Here is a 15,132-nt window from a genome sequence, read left to right as displayed (position 1 = left end):
TTGAAAATGTTTACCTTTGGTTTCCAGGAAAAAGAGTAGTGTCTCTTGTCAATTTTGTTTTTCGCTTGTATAAATGGAAGTGGTTAGGAAAATTAATTTTTATTTTTGAAAAATACGGTCAAGTGCTATAATTCTGGAGGTTTTACTAGTTCTTTTGTTTCAACTTTACAAGTTTTGTTTAAAAACAACCTTTAGTAGGAGTTTAATTCATATCAGTCATGAAAAGTATCAATATGAAGACAAAGATTCTCTATATAACAGCTACTTTTAAAACTTTACAATTGTCATCCAGAAGAACTCTTAAGGAGACAATGACTTCCTCCCCACTTTAGGAAATTGCAAGTTTCAAAGAATAATCCAGTTATGCACTATAAACTTAAAGAATAAGAGGTCTCACCAAGAGCTGGCTTATCATGATCATAAAGATTATAACTAACTGACATTGCCAAACTGCATACCAAAATAGGGTAATGACTCGAGATTGTTTCAATCAAAAGACAAGGGGTCTCATCACGAGCCAGCTTGTTCAGTTAAGTTATAAATCAAGTGAATGGCACTGTCAAAATTGGCCACCAAACCAAGACATTGTTCTTTAAGAATTAAAAGAAAAGAAAAAAGCAATAAGTGTAGATGAGGATTTATCTTTGAAAATTGCATACTTCTTAAGTAGGATACTAGATCATTGTTGGGTAACAGGTAACCCTGTCGAGGCTATGGACGCCTGCTGGCAGCAGAGGCTCTACCTACGACAAATGAGTACACCTAAAACTGATCTACAGAGATGTCTTTGTTTTTATCTTTATAAACCAAGTAATGACTGATGTAAGTACAATGACTAACTTTGGGAAGAAGATAATCAAAATTAGGATAGATGGAACAAGATGTTGTTGTTAGCAAATAGCACTATGTACCTTAAATTTCTACAATAAAGTTTGATTTTCCAAAACCATTTCTATTTTAGAAGTTTTAGAAAATTCAAAAAACTATCAGAGATAACTGGTTCTTTCAAGTGAATCGCCAATTGTTGTGACCATCAACAACCCCCCTTTTTATTAGTGTTAGCAATAACATTAATAAATGGGGACCCTTCCAAAAAATCAAAACTTAGCACTTAAGATTGCTTTTTGTTTTCAATAAAACATGATATCAAAGCAAAACTCCCAATAATATGAATTCCTACCTTTTCACGCTTCATGCGCATAAAAAACATTACAAGTGTTGAGCCTCCTTATGAAAAGCGCCATATAACCACAAAAGCTAGGAAAACCCTTGTAAGCGGAAAGTCTCGAGTACTAAGCAAAATTTTAATAAACCCACTTTTTAATGATAGCATCGCATTGCAAAAAGGGTAATGGCAGGCATCTTTTACACAAGAAACTCTTTGAAATGCGAAAAAACGAGAATGTGAGAATGCGAGATCGTAAGTCTTACAAACTCATCGTATATCACAGATTTCATTGATCGAAGCGCCACTTAATACAAAACGCCCAAATTTTTCGAAATGCGATAAGCTTCTCGCAAATCGCATCTCGTAGTCGCACGATGAAACAAATGGTTGTTAAAGATAATAGGTTTTGCGATATCGCGATCTTCGTTATTGCAAAGCAAATTGCAAAATCGCTTTATCGCAAATCTAAGGGCTTAGAGTTATGAGCATTAATGTTAGCTTAATGGTCCATTGATGGTATTTATTAAAAACAAATCAGATTTAGTTTAAAGGACCATCTCACGTAAGGTGATATCTTTGATATGATTTTAAAAAATTAAAAGCTTTCCCGTCACCTTATTGTTGTTCATTATTCACTATCATCCTTATCGTCTCTTTGTTCTCTGCTTGCAATTTTCAAGAGCAATACGCAGAACAGCACGCATAGCGTAATGGGAAAGAAAGGCAAAGCTCCCGCATCTGAAAAATCGGAGATGACTCCATTATTTACAGACACCACTTGTACCAAGGAAGCAGAGATATCTACTTGGGAAGGCATGTACCAACTGTTAGAAGAAGAGAAATCGAGAGTTATGAAGGTTACTGTTATGGCAGATGGATGTGGGTCATCCAAAGCATCACTAACAGAGCTTGCACGCTAGTTTCTGCACTGTATTGCAGCGAGGCCGAAGATACTCCCTTACACGGATATGGTAAAATGGATTATAGACCACATTGATATATCCGACAAGCAATTCAAGACACGGAACCAGAAGGGCATGGGGTCATTTACCCCAAGTAATTTGAGGCGTATGTATCACCTGCCAGAACCCCAGGCTAGTTATAACAAATAGTTTGTGGAAAAACTCGCCAAAGAGAATGAGGATTTAGCAGATTGCACAAAAAGTTGGTCCACGAAGGAGGAACCAATAAAGAAGGATAAAAATGGTATGTACACCACTGGTTCCCTCTTTTCTCCATATTGTTTTGCCACTGCAATGTTGTGTAGACTATTTGGGAAGCCAGATATCAATAAGTTTTCATCAGAATGGTTGCCTTTATTGGATGCGGCCACCAATGCCACCATAATGGATTGGGCCCAAATTTTATCGGATAATTTAGCTTCTGCTATTTTAAATTATCGAACTAAAAGAAGTTTTGCTCAAAGGTTTTACCCTCCATTCTTTTTAGCTGCCTATGTCATGGATGCCATTTGTTTTGTCTCTGATTTCCCTATCATGGGGTGGAAATGGACAGTACAGAACCCTCTACCTATTCAGGTTTATCACAAAGAACTATGGGAATCCAATTTCATCCCACATTTCTACAAGATTTGTCATGGAGTGATGCTTCCTATTCATAAAATGCTATATAACAAAGACACCCCTAGATTCTCCCCAGAAGCTGAAATTGACATTCTCCCTATGGGAAGGTGGTTCGGGGAGGAGTTTTTCACATACATTAGGGTATTTGGGAGCATTGCTTCACCTCACGTACTTCCTTTGTATGTCCCCGACAAACTAATGGCCTGAGAAATAGCTTACTAGACTTGTGGTGTTGGGGGAATGAGCAGAGAACTCAAGAATTCTAAGAAGGCCATCTGGCCTCAATTCCCTATAGTTTGCTAGGCTTTTGCATTATTTGATTTAGGGCATGCTTTTAAACAGGTTGATAATATGCTAAGTCTACAGCTACCAAAGTTTCGAGGAAGGCAGTACAATCCCTTTGATGTTATAAAGAATTTTACAACGATGGTCAAAATAAAAGTGTTTACTAAAGAAGATGACCTCTTCGATGATGTCTTTCAGTAGAAGAGCACTCTCAGAGAGATTCTACATATGGTGCAACTTCAGTTTGACCAAGGAAAACTTCAAGAGTTTAAACATTACATAGAATGGAGATTGGCAAATGTCCCATTAGAAAAATTGCGCATTGAACCAATAAGGGAGCCCACTCCCAGTATTAGCATAAGTGGAAGTTCAGGAGAAGAGAAGTCTAAATCAAATTCCGAAAGGGAATCAGCTGAAAATCCAATAAGCAGTCAGAAAGTGAACACAGTAGAAGTGAAGGGGCAATCAAAGATACAGCTCAGTCCATAGAGAAGCCTGATCAGCAGGTTTTGTCCCCGAAATAGGTCGAGACTCCCGCTCCCCTCACAAATCCAACCAAGCCAATTATAGTAGATCTAGAAAAGGAGTGGGATAATTTTAATGAGCTAATAAACACCAAGGAACAGAGTGTAGGGCCACTAATAAACCCAGGGGAGATAGCCACATAGATGATAATAGAAGAGGTTATTAATACTCAAGACACAGAGCATATTCTTGTTGCTCTGTCGTCCGAAATTGTACTGAAAATAGAGGAGATTCCTCCTTTGGATGTATTTTATAGCTCGCAACATAAGGTTGTTGTCAGAAGACAAAGGAAGAAATGAAAAATAGATATTGTACTCTCCCCAGAGGCTAAACCTTTGGATGTCCTGTGGCAAGACCCAACTACTGATCCATCGGAAAACCTAACTAGGCTCTCTCAGATCGCAGGGGCATATGCTTCTGCAACAATTGATAAAGCAACTGAAGTTCAAACGCTATTAAAAGAAAAGGAGGATAAGATCCTATTTTTGGAACAGTAGCTACAGCAGGCCGGCGTCAGCCATGAAGCAGAAATACAATTGGCAAAACTACAACAGGACTTCCAGTAAATGCAGTTGGATTACCAAAACAATCTGGCCAATAAATAACAACAGTTATAGGCCACAATAGAACTGCATAAGGACGACCCTAAAATTGAAGAATTCGTCACAGAAGCCCTTGCCCTCAATGACCAACTCTTACAACGAGAAGAAATGATTTTCCAAAGTATCTCGCAATGGAATTCCCATTGCGAAAAAAGCGATAACATTACAAATCAAGTCGTAGATTTACGACTTGATTATGATTTAGTTTTTAAGAAAGTTTCTGACTTTTTGAATTGGCAGAAATCAGAGGAAGGAAAAAGAGTAGAATTTCCCAGGATCGATGAATCCCACAAAGAAATGCTATTTGCGAAATGGGATGCATAGCTCAAGGAAGCAGAGCAAGCAATGGAGGAGGCAGCAACAGCAGCAAGCAACGTCATCAACTGCATCAACGAAAATCTGCATAAAGCAAATTTAATATCAGAGACCACTCCAGGATTCCTCCCAAAGGCACAATAGCTGCAAATAAGGTGGAAGCAAACGGCAGAAAAAAAGGTAGAGTCAATTAAGCAGATAAGAAAGTTAAACTGGGACACTTGCTGGCAATATCTGGTAAAACCACATAGCCAGTGGATGACTCTGAAGTGCCTCATAACCTCCGCCGAGAAGATAGCACCAACGCTCACCGATTCCGTATTCGCAAGTTAATTGAAAGATGAGGTCGGTCAACCGATGCTCTTGAAGCCCATGTTGGATATTTGCAACTTAAAAGAACATATGCATGATTTAGCATAGATACAGTTTTAGTTTGATTTTGGTTCATTTTTGCTTAAAATGAGGAAGGTGGTTTCAACCTCCTCGTCTATTTTTGTAATATTTATTTTTAGTTCTCATTATAGTATTTAAACCCCTCTCATGCATTTAGAGAGGGGTCCAGAATTTTATCTAAAGCAATTCTTCAGAACGTGTAGTTTGCCCCCCACTGAGGAGGTTTTGATAAATGAATGGAACGAGATTTATTTATATCTGAGTTTGATGTCTGCTATTGAAATGCACTTTTGTACTCTTAGTGGATATTGAATTATTTGAAGATAAATCTATATTGTTGAAGCTCATGAGTAGAACCTATTACCAATGGTACTTTTATCTCCTAATACTTTTTGCTTATGTGCCAAGTGATAAATTATTTTCAGTTATTGATATATGAAAGCCTGAATGTTCAGTTGTCATTATTGCACTTTTGTACGGTGATAACTATTCTTTTATGTTGAGTGTATGAATAACTTATTATGCAATGTGTTTATCATAATTGTTTCGGCTAATTTCTTATACGAAACAATCATTTTTAATGGATTCCTTTCTCATAGTGATTGAATGATTTTTATTACCAATTGTTGTTGGAAATTACTTTAGATCGCATAAACAAAGTGTTACTCCCGGGATAGTTTAAAGTTAGATGTTTTCCTTCATTATAATAAATTTCATATGTTAGTTAAGAGATAGATTAAATTTAGAATAAAGCATTTACCCCACAAACCCAAAAAGAAAAACATTATCCTATTAGTTCACCATCATAAACAGATTGGGAAACTGGTCCCATCATCCCTAGTCGGAGCCATTATTCTAAACAGAAAAGGAGCTGCTTTCAAGGTCCATACCGGATGGTTATCCCCCTTGTTGTAGACCCGATTTTCAGGCCTTCAACAGGAAGAAACCCCACAAATGTGCTTTTTGTGATAGAGGACGTCGCTCTTGCTTACGAATACTGAGGTCTAGTCTTGTTGTCACTGAAATGGTCATTTCATAGTTACCAGGTATTCCTAGTGCAACTTGGGTAGTGAAGAAAATTATAAATGATGGATTTGATGCATACATTGTTGTGTCCTTTGCAAATGCTACTTCAGTGTTGTCCATTGGTGAAACAGTTGAAGAAGGTTGTTTCTATTCTCGGAGAAGGTTCCTTAATGAAGCCCACCCCAATGGAATTTGACATATAAGATCAGATGGGACTATAGATGAATGGAAAACCCCTAAATGTATATATATAGATAAAGAAACAATTGTGAACTTGGTTGCAACAACTTGTAAGTTGTAATTACTCTAAGGGAGAGCTTATTTATTTTGGGATGGAAATGACAAGGTGACTAATGGAGGTGGAAAAGTGTGAAATTCCTCAAGATATGGCACGTCTAGATATTTCTCTAGTTCTCAAAGGTATATAAAGGTTCAGATTCCTTAACATAGGATTATATGACAAAATAATTCACGTATAATTCTTTGGATCCCGATGATTGTTTGATTTCTTTGAGTATGCAGGTTGTATCTTCTCCTCCATAATCTCTTCTATTACTTGAAGTTTAGGTTTCTGGTGGAAGGGAGGATGGCGTAGATCAACTAGTAAGTGTTCTTGAATGTTGGCCTATAGAATGGGATTCTTCTTAGAACTAGGGAAGATATGGAAAATGGTAACCTTTTAAACACCTGGACCAGATTCTTGGGTTTAAAAGCACCAAAAATTTTCTGTTATAGTGAGAAGTCATTGGGAAAATATTTCTGTATCAAGCAAGTATTAGCTTATTTGTATTCATCATAGGAACTTATGAGACTTTTGAATATGCATCATCATTTTCTTTTGATCAGTGCGTTGAAGTTGTGGTTGCAGTTGTTCGGATGCACTTAAGGTTTTTACGATTGAAATGTTGGGAGAAACTTTCAATAAGACAGTTATACCTCTTAAATACACCCCAAGAAAGTTCATGTTTCATCCAAAAAAATAATTGTTGATTATTATTGAAAGCAATAAGGGTGCATTCACTACATAAGAACGTAAAGCTGCAAAGAAAGAATGCACAGAAGTTGTTGGTTTAGGGAAGAGTAGAATTAGAGAAGTATTGCACTGTGATGGTCATGATGAAGAGAAGGACTCTCTTCCTAATGAGAAATATGGTTATCCAAAAGTAGATTCAAGTATGTGGGCATCTTGTATTAGAGCTTTAAATCCCAAAACTGGTGAAAATACATGCTTCTTGGCACTACAAGATAATGGCATTTCATTTAGGATTTTCCCCTTTACTTTTCATAATAAAGAATGATGAATAATTGTGGCCATTGGAACTATAAAGGATTTAGAATTTTGGCCAAAGAGGCATTATTCAAGATGTTTTATTCATAGGTCTATGGATGATGGCAAAGCCCTAGATCTTTTGCATAAAAAAACAATTGATGGAGTACCTCTTAGATTATGCCCTAGATCTTACGCGGGATATACATACCTTGATGATACTGCACTACAGAAAAGGACTATACAGGGGTCCAAAATTGATGTTTGCTTTTCATGAATATATCACATTTCTATTATTGTTCTTTGAATGCAATTGTATGTGACCATTGTAATTTGTTTGCAGGTGGAAGAGAGGGAATAAGAATGTTGACCCATACAAAGGAAAATGGGATTAATTTGAAGGCGCTAGGGGTATATCACAAAGGTTGCACAACTAGGGTTTCAACAAGCAGGAAAATAGACATTTAACACAGAAAATTAACATCACCACTTGGTTCATCAACCCGTTCAAGTCTCCATGTCTTTGTAACAACATTGGAAACAAGCATTCTAGGGTTTCCAAAAAACCATCTCTATTCTACTCACAACCTCTCTTCTATCATAGTGTAATCAAAATGCCAACAATTATGCAAAGATTTAATAGGCATGTAATAGTCATTAGACATGAAAGAGTTGTGAGAAAGTTCAAGTCATGAGTGTACGCGAAAGGTTAGGTGAACAATCACCTTATTTCTATAAATATACCTGCATGCCTCATTTGTAAAGGTGGGGAGGGGGGACATCGACACTTGATCTAGGACTAGCATTAGATGGTCGATTTGTGCTTAGGAAGCTAAAGGCACTTAACTCTTGGCAACTAGTATGGTGAGTTGTGGTGAAGCTAGGGTTTTGCTTTGAAGATAGTATGAGCAACCCATGTTCCACTATTGGGATTTGATGGTTAGCAAGACATGTACTTGTATTTGCAACATCATTAATAAGAAGTTCTCCACTTTCGACATTGATTCCCATGCACTTCCATGGTGGTTATAATGGATATCAGGTATCTCCATTCTATGTGTATGTGTGCTTGCATGTGGGTGATATGTCTATGAACTGATTCATTGTTATTTAACGTGTGTTTGATTTTGAATCTTTACTCGTGTATTCCAAGTTATGCCGGTAACTTTTATTGTGAACCGATTTGCAATTAACATCTGGCACTTTCCTATTCATGTATGTCTAAGATGGTTTTAACTCACCAACCATTCTTTAGGCATGCTTCTTCATATCGTTTTGTTGTTACATTCTTGTATTTCGTTCTGCAGAGTATTAACCTTGAGTTGATCTGGTCCCCATTCTCTGGGGACATCTCCACATTTGATAGCCAAGAGCAAAACTTACATGGTGGCATTTGGGCCCACATACTGGATGGGGCTCTTATCCTAAATGGTGTGAGGTCTAATTGGGACTTCACACTGAGGAGACCCCCTAACTGCTAGCGGGACATTTTCCCGCATCAACAAGTTGACACTATATGTTTGTTGGTTGATTGGTCAACACCTCTTCTTCAACATATTTGGCATTTTCCTCAAGATCCTTGGTCTCCTTCTAGCAAGTCTTCTCAACATATCCTTACTTTCCACAATATTGATAAACCATCTTATTCTTATATTTCATAGTCACTAATTAATCATCATGCTTCTTCTTATTATTATCAAGAGACCTCCATGATCTTTCTCATGATTGCATCCATGACCTCTTTCTCTATAGTTATGTCAACCTTTGACCTTATGAATGGAGATGTTTTACACTCTCACATTCACCTTCACCAAGCAAATATTTATATGTATTAATTAGAAAACCACAGAAGGAATAAAGATGTAGTCCTTCATATCTTATTTTATGGAATCATAACTAACACAAAAAGTTAAACAAAAAATATCATAGGGTGTTCTAAAATGTATAAATATAAAGTCTATAAGATAACCATCCTCTTTCGGAAAATCCTTTCAAATATATCTCATTCATGTAAGCCAAATAATGTCCAATGCTTTCAAACGAGAGAGGGTGAAGAGATATCAACTCATTCTCAACATGAATAACTCGACTTCCATCAATCTTATCAAACATGGTATTCAACTTCTTCCAAACTTTATCTATATAGTCAACCCACTTGTATGAAAGTGAATCTCCATAGAAATGTAGGTCATCATGAATCCTGCAACCTCATTACTCTTCCCATTAATAATGAACTTTTCGTATTCATCCGTGTGGTTTGGAACCAAATTTTTTGTATATTTCCAAAGGGATTTGTTGTTTAATAGTATTTCCATATATTGTGGTCACATGCAATAGATATGGCCATCTAAAACCATTGTATCTTTCTTAGAAATCACAATCACTCTACAAATTATGATCCAATTTATAGTTCTAAAGCTAACTAAATCTACCTTAGATATCTTATTCAAACAGAGTTTATACATAAGAAACAACCCCCAAAATGACTTATAGAAAGCAAGCTACATATCAAACCATTGGTTATGATACCAAGGCATAAAATTTGGATTTCAAGTGTGTATAAGTTTATGAAATTGGACAGTCTTCCTTATTTGAAGGGAATTAGCTATGCCTTTGAGTATATATAGATGATCCCATGGATTGGGCTATCACATGCCTTATGTATGTTGAGCTATGCTCACTTGTGCTTCAATGTTATAACAATGTGTTTCAACACTGCCTCTCTTTCTCTTGGAAGTCATCGTTATTCAATATGCAATCTCATGCAAGTTCTTTTACATGGGATCATAGTTAGTGTTTTTAGATCTAGCCAACTTTATACAAGTCATTATGGAGGCTCTCACTTGTATATGCACTTTTACTTGAGTTGGATCCCTAAGATAGATTAACTTGAGTTTAGACTTGAAAAATGGATCATGGTTTGTAAAGCGATTATGAGTTCCAAGGAACAATTAGTGGTTTCATATGGATGCAACTAAGATGGTTGGGAATAAGATATGGAAACATTATCAAAGAGTAAGTCTCTTTAGTTGTATATAAAGAATTCAATTTTAGACCTTAAGTATGTACATGGCAAGTTCATAATTAAGGGGAAGACTAATGAAGTTGTAGGAGTCATGGTGACATACATATTTTGGGAGATTCACTTTCATACAAGTGGGATCAACAATCTAAATTAAATTTTCAAGAATTTTATGATATTTTTTCTAAGATTGGCAATAGTCAGGTTTGTAGATTGAGAAAGAGTTGATATCTTTTGGCCATATCTTCTTTGATGGGATTGAAGATTGTTTTGTTTTCTCGTAGGAGCTAGAATTGAATTAGGGTGAATATGGAAAATAATTTTCAAAGAAGAACAATCGACTTATATAATGATCTTTGATGAATTTCAAGACATCATATGATGTTTTATGTTCATTTTTCATGCTAATTGGCCTTCCAACAAAAAAGATGATAAGGGCTATATATTTGATTATTTACATGGTTGTTAATTAGGGAACATGAAAAAATGCTCAAGAGCATAAACTTGAGATTAAGCAACACACAACCATCTTCTTAAGTGAAAAGGTTGATAGAATGTTAAAATTGGAAACTAGGGCCAAACTCCATGTTGGTCTACTTATTCATGGTAGCTGATATTTTTCTTTGATTCCTCTCGTCGAGAGGAGTAGGATTGATCTAAATATAATCTGATTCTGACGTGTATTCATGGAGATATGAATTTATTTGTGTTCTGTGACAATTAGTCAAGGTCGGCCAGCAACCAAATTACCCCCACTTGTCCTAGCCCTTTAACGCAATCATGAAAGAAATACCTTAACGCAGTCATGTAGGAGGCTTCTATAACACATCTAGGAGAGGCTTTAATGCAGGTCTAGAAGAGACCTAAGCTGCCCTATATGTAGGTCTAGAAGAGACCCTTTGACACTGATATATGAGGCCCTAAATCCGTTGTCATAATGTGCCCTAGCCGCAGGCTTATGAGGAGATCTATCTGCAAAAAAGAGGAGACTTATATGCAACTTAAATAAGCCACTATATGATGTCCAAAGAGGGAGATATAGCCACAGTAAATGAGGTCTCTTCAAATATAAAATAAAGACCCTAACACATAGTCCCTTGTGCCTTAATTGGTGTCCTTATTTCGCAGCAAAAGAGGTCCAGATGCAACTCTATATCCACATTTGAAGGAGGCTCCTATACGTTGCATAAATGAGGTCTAAATGCTTGCAAGGGAGACCTAATCTATACATTTTTAAAGTTCCCTAATCCGCAATCCTGTAGGAGACTAGATCACAGTCATGGAGGACCTATTCGTTGCCTAAAGAAGCTCCTTCTTAACGATGTCAACGAAAGGCCTTTAACACGGTTAAGAATGATGCCCTGCCACTGTTAGTGTAGCCCTCATTCGCAGCAAAGAAACCCTATACGAAGTAAAGAAAGAGACTCCTTATCTACAGCATAAGATGGCACTTATTCACAGTATAAGAAGGTCTAAAAGGATGCCACTTATTCACAGTATAAGAAGGTCTAAAAGGATGCCACTTATTCACAGTATAAGAAGGTCTAAAAGGATGCCACTTATTCACAGTATAAGGAGGTCTGAAAGGACAACATATAAATTCAGATTGTTGTAGGTGACAGCATGATGATGGAAGTCATTTAAGTCATGCCTTAAGGACTGTGTGTAAAGTTGGTAAGTCACTGTTACATAATGAAGGAATGCATCTGCCCTAGATCAGCGTATGTAAACAGCTGGATGTTTTTATGATGCTGCTTGGATGCTGGTTGATAAAGGTCTGGAGGCTTATCTTGTTGCTGGGCTAGGCCACAGGCCATAGCCAACAACAAAGGCAGTTCTCAGGGTGCCAATGAAACCTGGACAGTGTTACAGTGGGACAGCTTATGCAGCAAGAAGACTACAACGTTCTGGGAATTATATTGAGTCAAGGCTTGACTATGTTTAGCTCTGTGTGATGAGCTTCATGTTGATGATACTTGGGTGAAAGTTTATGTCCAGTTTAACCAGCTTTGACTTCTCTGGTCAAGGGTTTTATATTGTTGTCACAAAATCTCATATTTATGTATTTGTACTATCTCTCTCTCTCTACTGAACTATTGAAGAATATAAGAAGAATTGATCAAGGGTTTCCCCACATTGGGGTTTGGCCAGGGTTGGTGCCACATCTTGTGTCCTCTTATCTTAGCTTGTTTTCTATGATTTATGTTTATGTTCTATCTGCACTTTATTATCATGCTAATGTGATTGCTAATTTAAATATTGTCATTGGGATAATATGAAAAATTGAAGTAAATTGCACTAAGCATAGAACATACCCTAAATTAACATAGAACTATAAAGAAAGAGTTTGTGGATGAAATGGGGAGAAATATCATGGAGATTGAAATGAGAAGGATCATTTTGACAAAACCAATAAGAATAAGCATTAAGATCATCCATCTACCAAGACAGGATGAAGGAGAAGACCCATAGAGGTCAAGGAAAGGTAGGACATATTAAGAAGACTTGTTGGAAGAGTATTGATAATCTTATTCAAGGGACATTTGTCTTGTCTGATGGGCGATTATGAAAATTGAGGTTGTTGGTGTTGATGTGGGTAATGCAAATGACTCAAGGAAGAATATAGGATAGAAATAATATGATAATGTTGCTTTGATGGCACGTGTGCTAGAGACATTTGATCCTAATACATATGCAAATGCACATGGCTGGCCCAAATGGGGGATTATTATGGCTAAATATTGCAATTCATTCATGAAAAAACATGACTTCAAATTGGTTCTCCAACCATAAGGAAATAATGTGGTTAAATGTTTATGGGTCTACAAGACTAAATTCACATTGAAAGGTTTTATTGTGAGACAAGGTTTGTTTGATGGTGAAAGGGTTTTCTTGAAAAGAAAGTCTCAACTACACCAAGACCTTTGCTCTTGCTAGAGCAATGAATTTTATTTGGGTTATTCCTTTACGTGTTGCTCATTTTGGTTGTGAGGTGCAACAAATGGATGTCAAGAGTACTTTATACAAGTTGATATCGCTAAGGATATTTAAATGGAGCAACCTCTAAGATTTAGGAAGGATGACAATCTTGTGCTTTGATTGAAGAAATCCTTATATTGTTTGAAAGAAGACCCCAAGGCATGGTATTAGAAGGTTGATTGGTTCTTTCTCAATTCAGTTTCAAGCATTATGAACTAGATCATTATGTTTATGTATTACATGTGAATGATGATATTTTGATATTTACATTGTACGACAAGGATTTGGTCATCAATGGTGGTAATGCTAACTTAATATTTGGTTTCAAGAAGAAGCTGAAAAATACACTTGAAATAATTAGCCTTCATTTATCACATTACTTTTCAGTCATCCAAGTCCTACAAATGGGTGATTGTATCCTTATTTCTCAAACTAAGTATGTTTTAGATTTGTTGAAGAGATTCAAAATGGACAGTTATAAGCCTTGTGTTGCCCCATACTAGTGAACAGTGAGATTGACAAAGGAATGTGATTCTTCGATAGTTGATGCTACTCTCTATCTAAAAATTGTTGATAATCTAACTTATTTAACTCATAATGGACCTAATATTCCTTTGTTGTTAATGTGGTCTTTGAGTTCATGTAGGATTTGAAAGGGAGCCACTTGGTGGCTACAAAGAGGATTATTTCTTATATCAAGAGTACATATCAATTTGGTATAAAGTATCACAGTAAGTTTGTGAACTAATCGAATCATAAACATTTACATAAACATTCTTACAAATATTCATAATCCATGCATGAAAACGTGTTGGCCATCAGGCTTCAAATATTAAGTAAAAGTCTCAAGATGCATGTATACAACAAACATGACTTGCTCCAATAGTGGAGCGTTGGAGCCACTACTAGCTCCCCATAGTACGAAATATGTCTTTTTGATGCCTTGTGGGAGAAGAGAAGGTGAAAAGTCCTTTGCTTGTACAATGAGAGTGTATATATAACAAATGGGGTGATCATTCACCTCCCTTGTGACTCTTGGACTACCCTCATGAATGTTTGACTTCCTTATGCCTTTTACACTCTCACATGACTATTTACATTTTGTACATGTTCTTTGGACTTCCACTTTACAAAACATTTCGAATAATAATTTACATAATCCACAAAATGATGTGGCACATGATGAATCATGACATGACATTGATGACATGGACTGCTTGATGGCATCGCAATGGAAAGCAATTCTTTGTTGTTGTTTGATTTATGTCTCCTTAAATATAGAACATGATCTCCTCCTCCACCTCCATATGGCTAAAGATGAGGAGTATTCAGTGTTATTATATCTTAAGTTGTTGTTGCAAACTTCTGTCCCTTTTCTTCCTCATGATTAATGAACTTGTACTAGCAGCTACAAAGGTGTCTTATAGGATGGTCTCCTTCTCCATCTTCTTCATCATATTGTCATAGTATGATAGAGTACCAACATCTACAATTCATTCATGACAAGATGACATCAATCTGTTAAGCCCCTAGTCTAAAATGTTGCATGATGATCCACTGAGTGAGCTGGAATGAATGGCAGGCTCAGGGAGAGGCTCAGGGACTGCGCAATTGTGAAACTCAGGCAGTCAAGGGTCAAGTCTGAGCCTTGAGACTACGCAATGTGAAGTTTAGGCTAGATTGGGCTTAAGGATTGCACAGTTGAGGGTTTCAAGGAACGAGGATAACAATGTGAGAACTGCCCACTACGCAATGTTGGAAGGGCAAGGAGGCTAGGTGATTGTGCAATTGCACAACTTAGGAGCTCAAGGCTGAGTCTTGAGGAATAAGATTGCGCAATGTGCAATTCAGGGATGACTAGAGGTGCATATTGTGTAGTTTTGGAGCCTAGGGGCTGGGCTTGAGAACTGGGATTCCATAGTGTGCAGCTCTGGGAGGCAAGAACTGCGCATTGTGCAATGCCAAGA

At 36.8% G+C, this 15,132-nt stretch overlaps 1 pseudogene; it reads left to right on the top strand.

Annotated features, from left to right (window-relative positions):
• The first annotated feature begins 1,878 nt into the window (after positions 1-1,878).
• On the top strand, positions 1,879-7,441 carry LOC149250263 (spliceosome-associated protein 130 A-like; annotated as a pseudogene).
• Positions 7,442-15,132: the final 7,691 nt, after the last annotated feature.

The sequence above is a fragment of the Pinus tabuliformis genome, chromosome 7 (assembly GCF_031772625.1).
Source record: "Pinus tabuliformis cultivar Carrire ecotype Pingquan chromosome 7, CPIR1, whole genome shotgun sequence".
In the NCBI taxonomy this organism is placed as follows: Eukaryota; Viridiplantae; Streptophyta; class Pinopsida; order Pinales; family Pinaceae; genus Pinus; species Pinus tabuliformis.
Note: the sequence above shows the minus strand (reverse complement) of the source record. Positions and strands in the feature narration are given on the sequence as shown.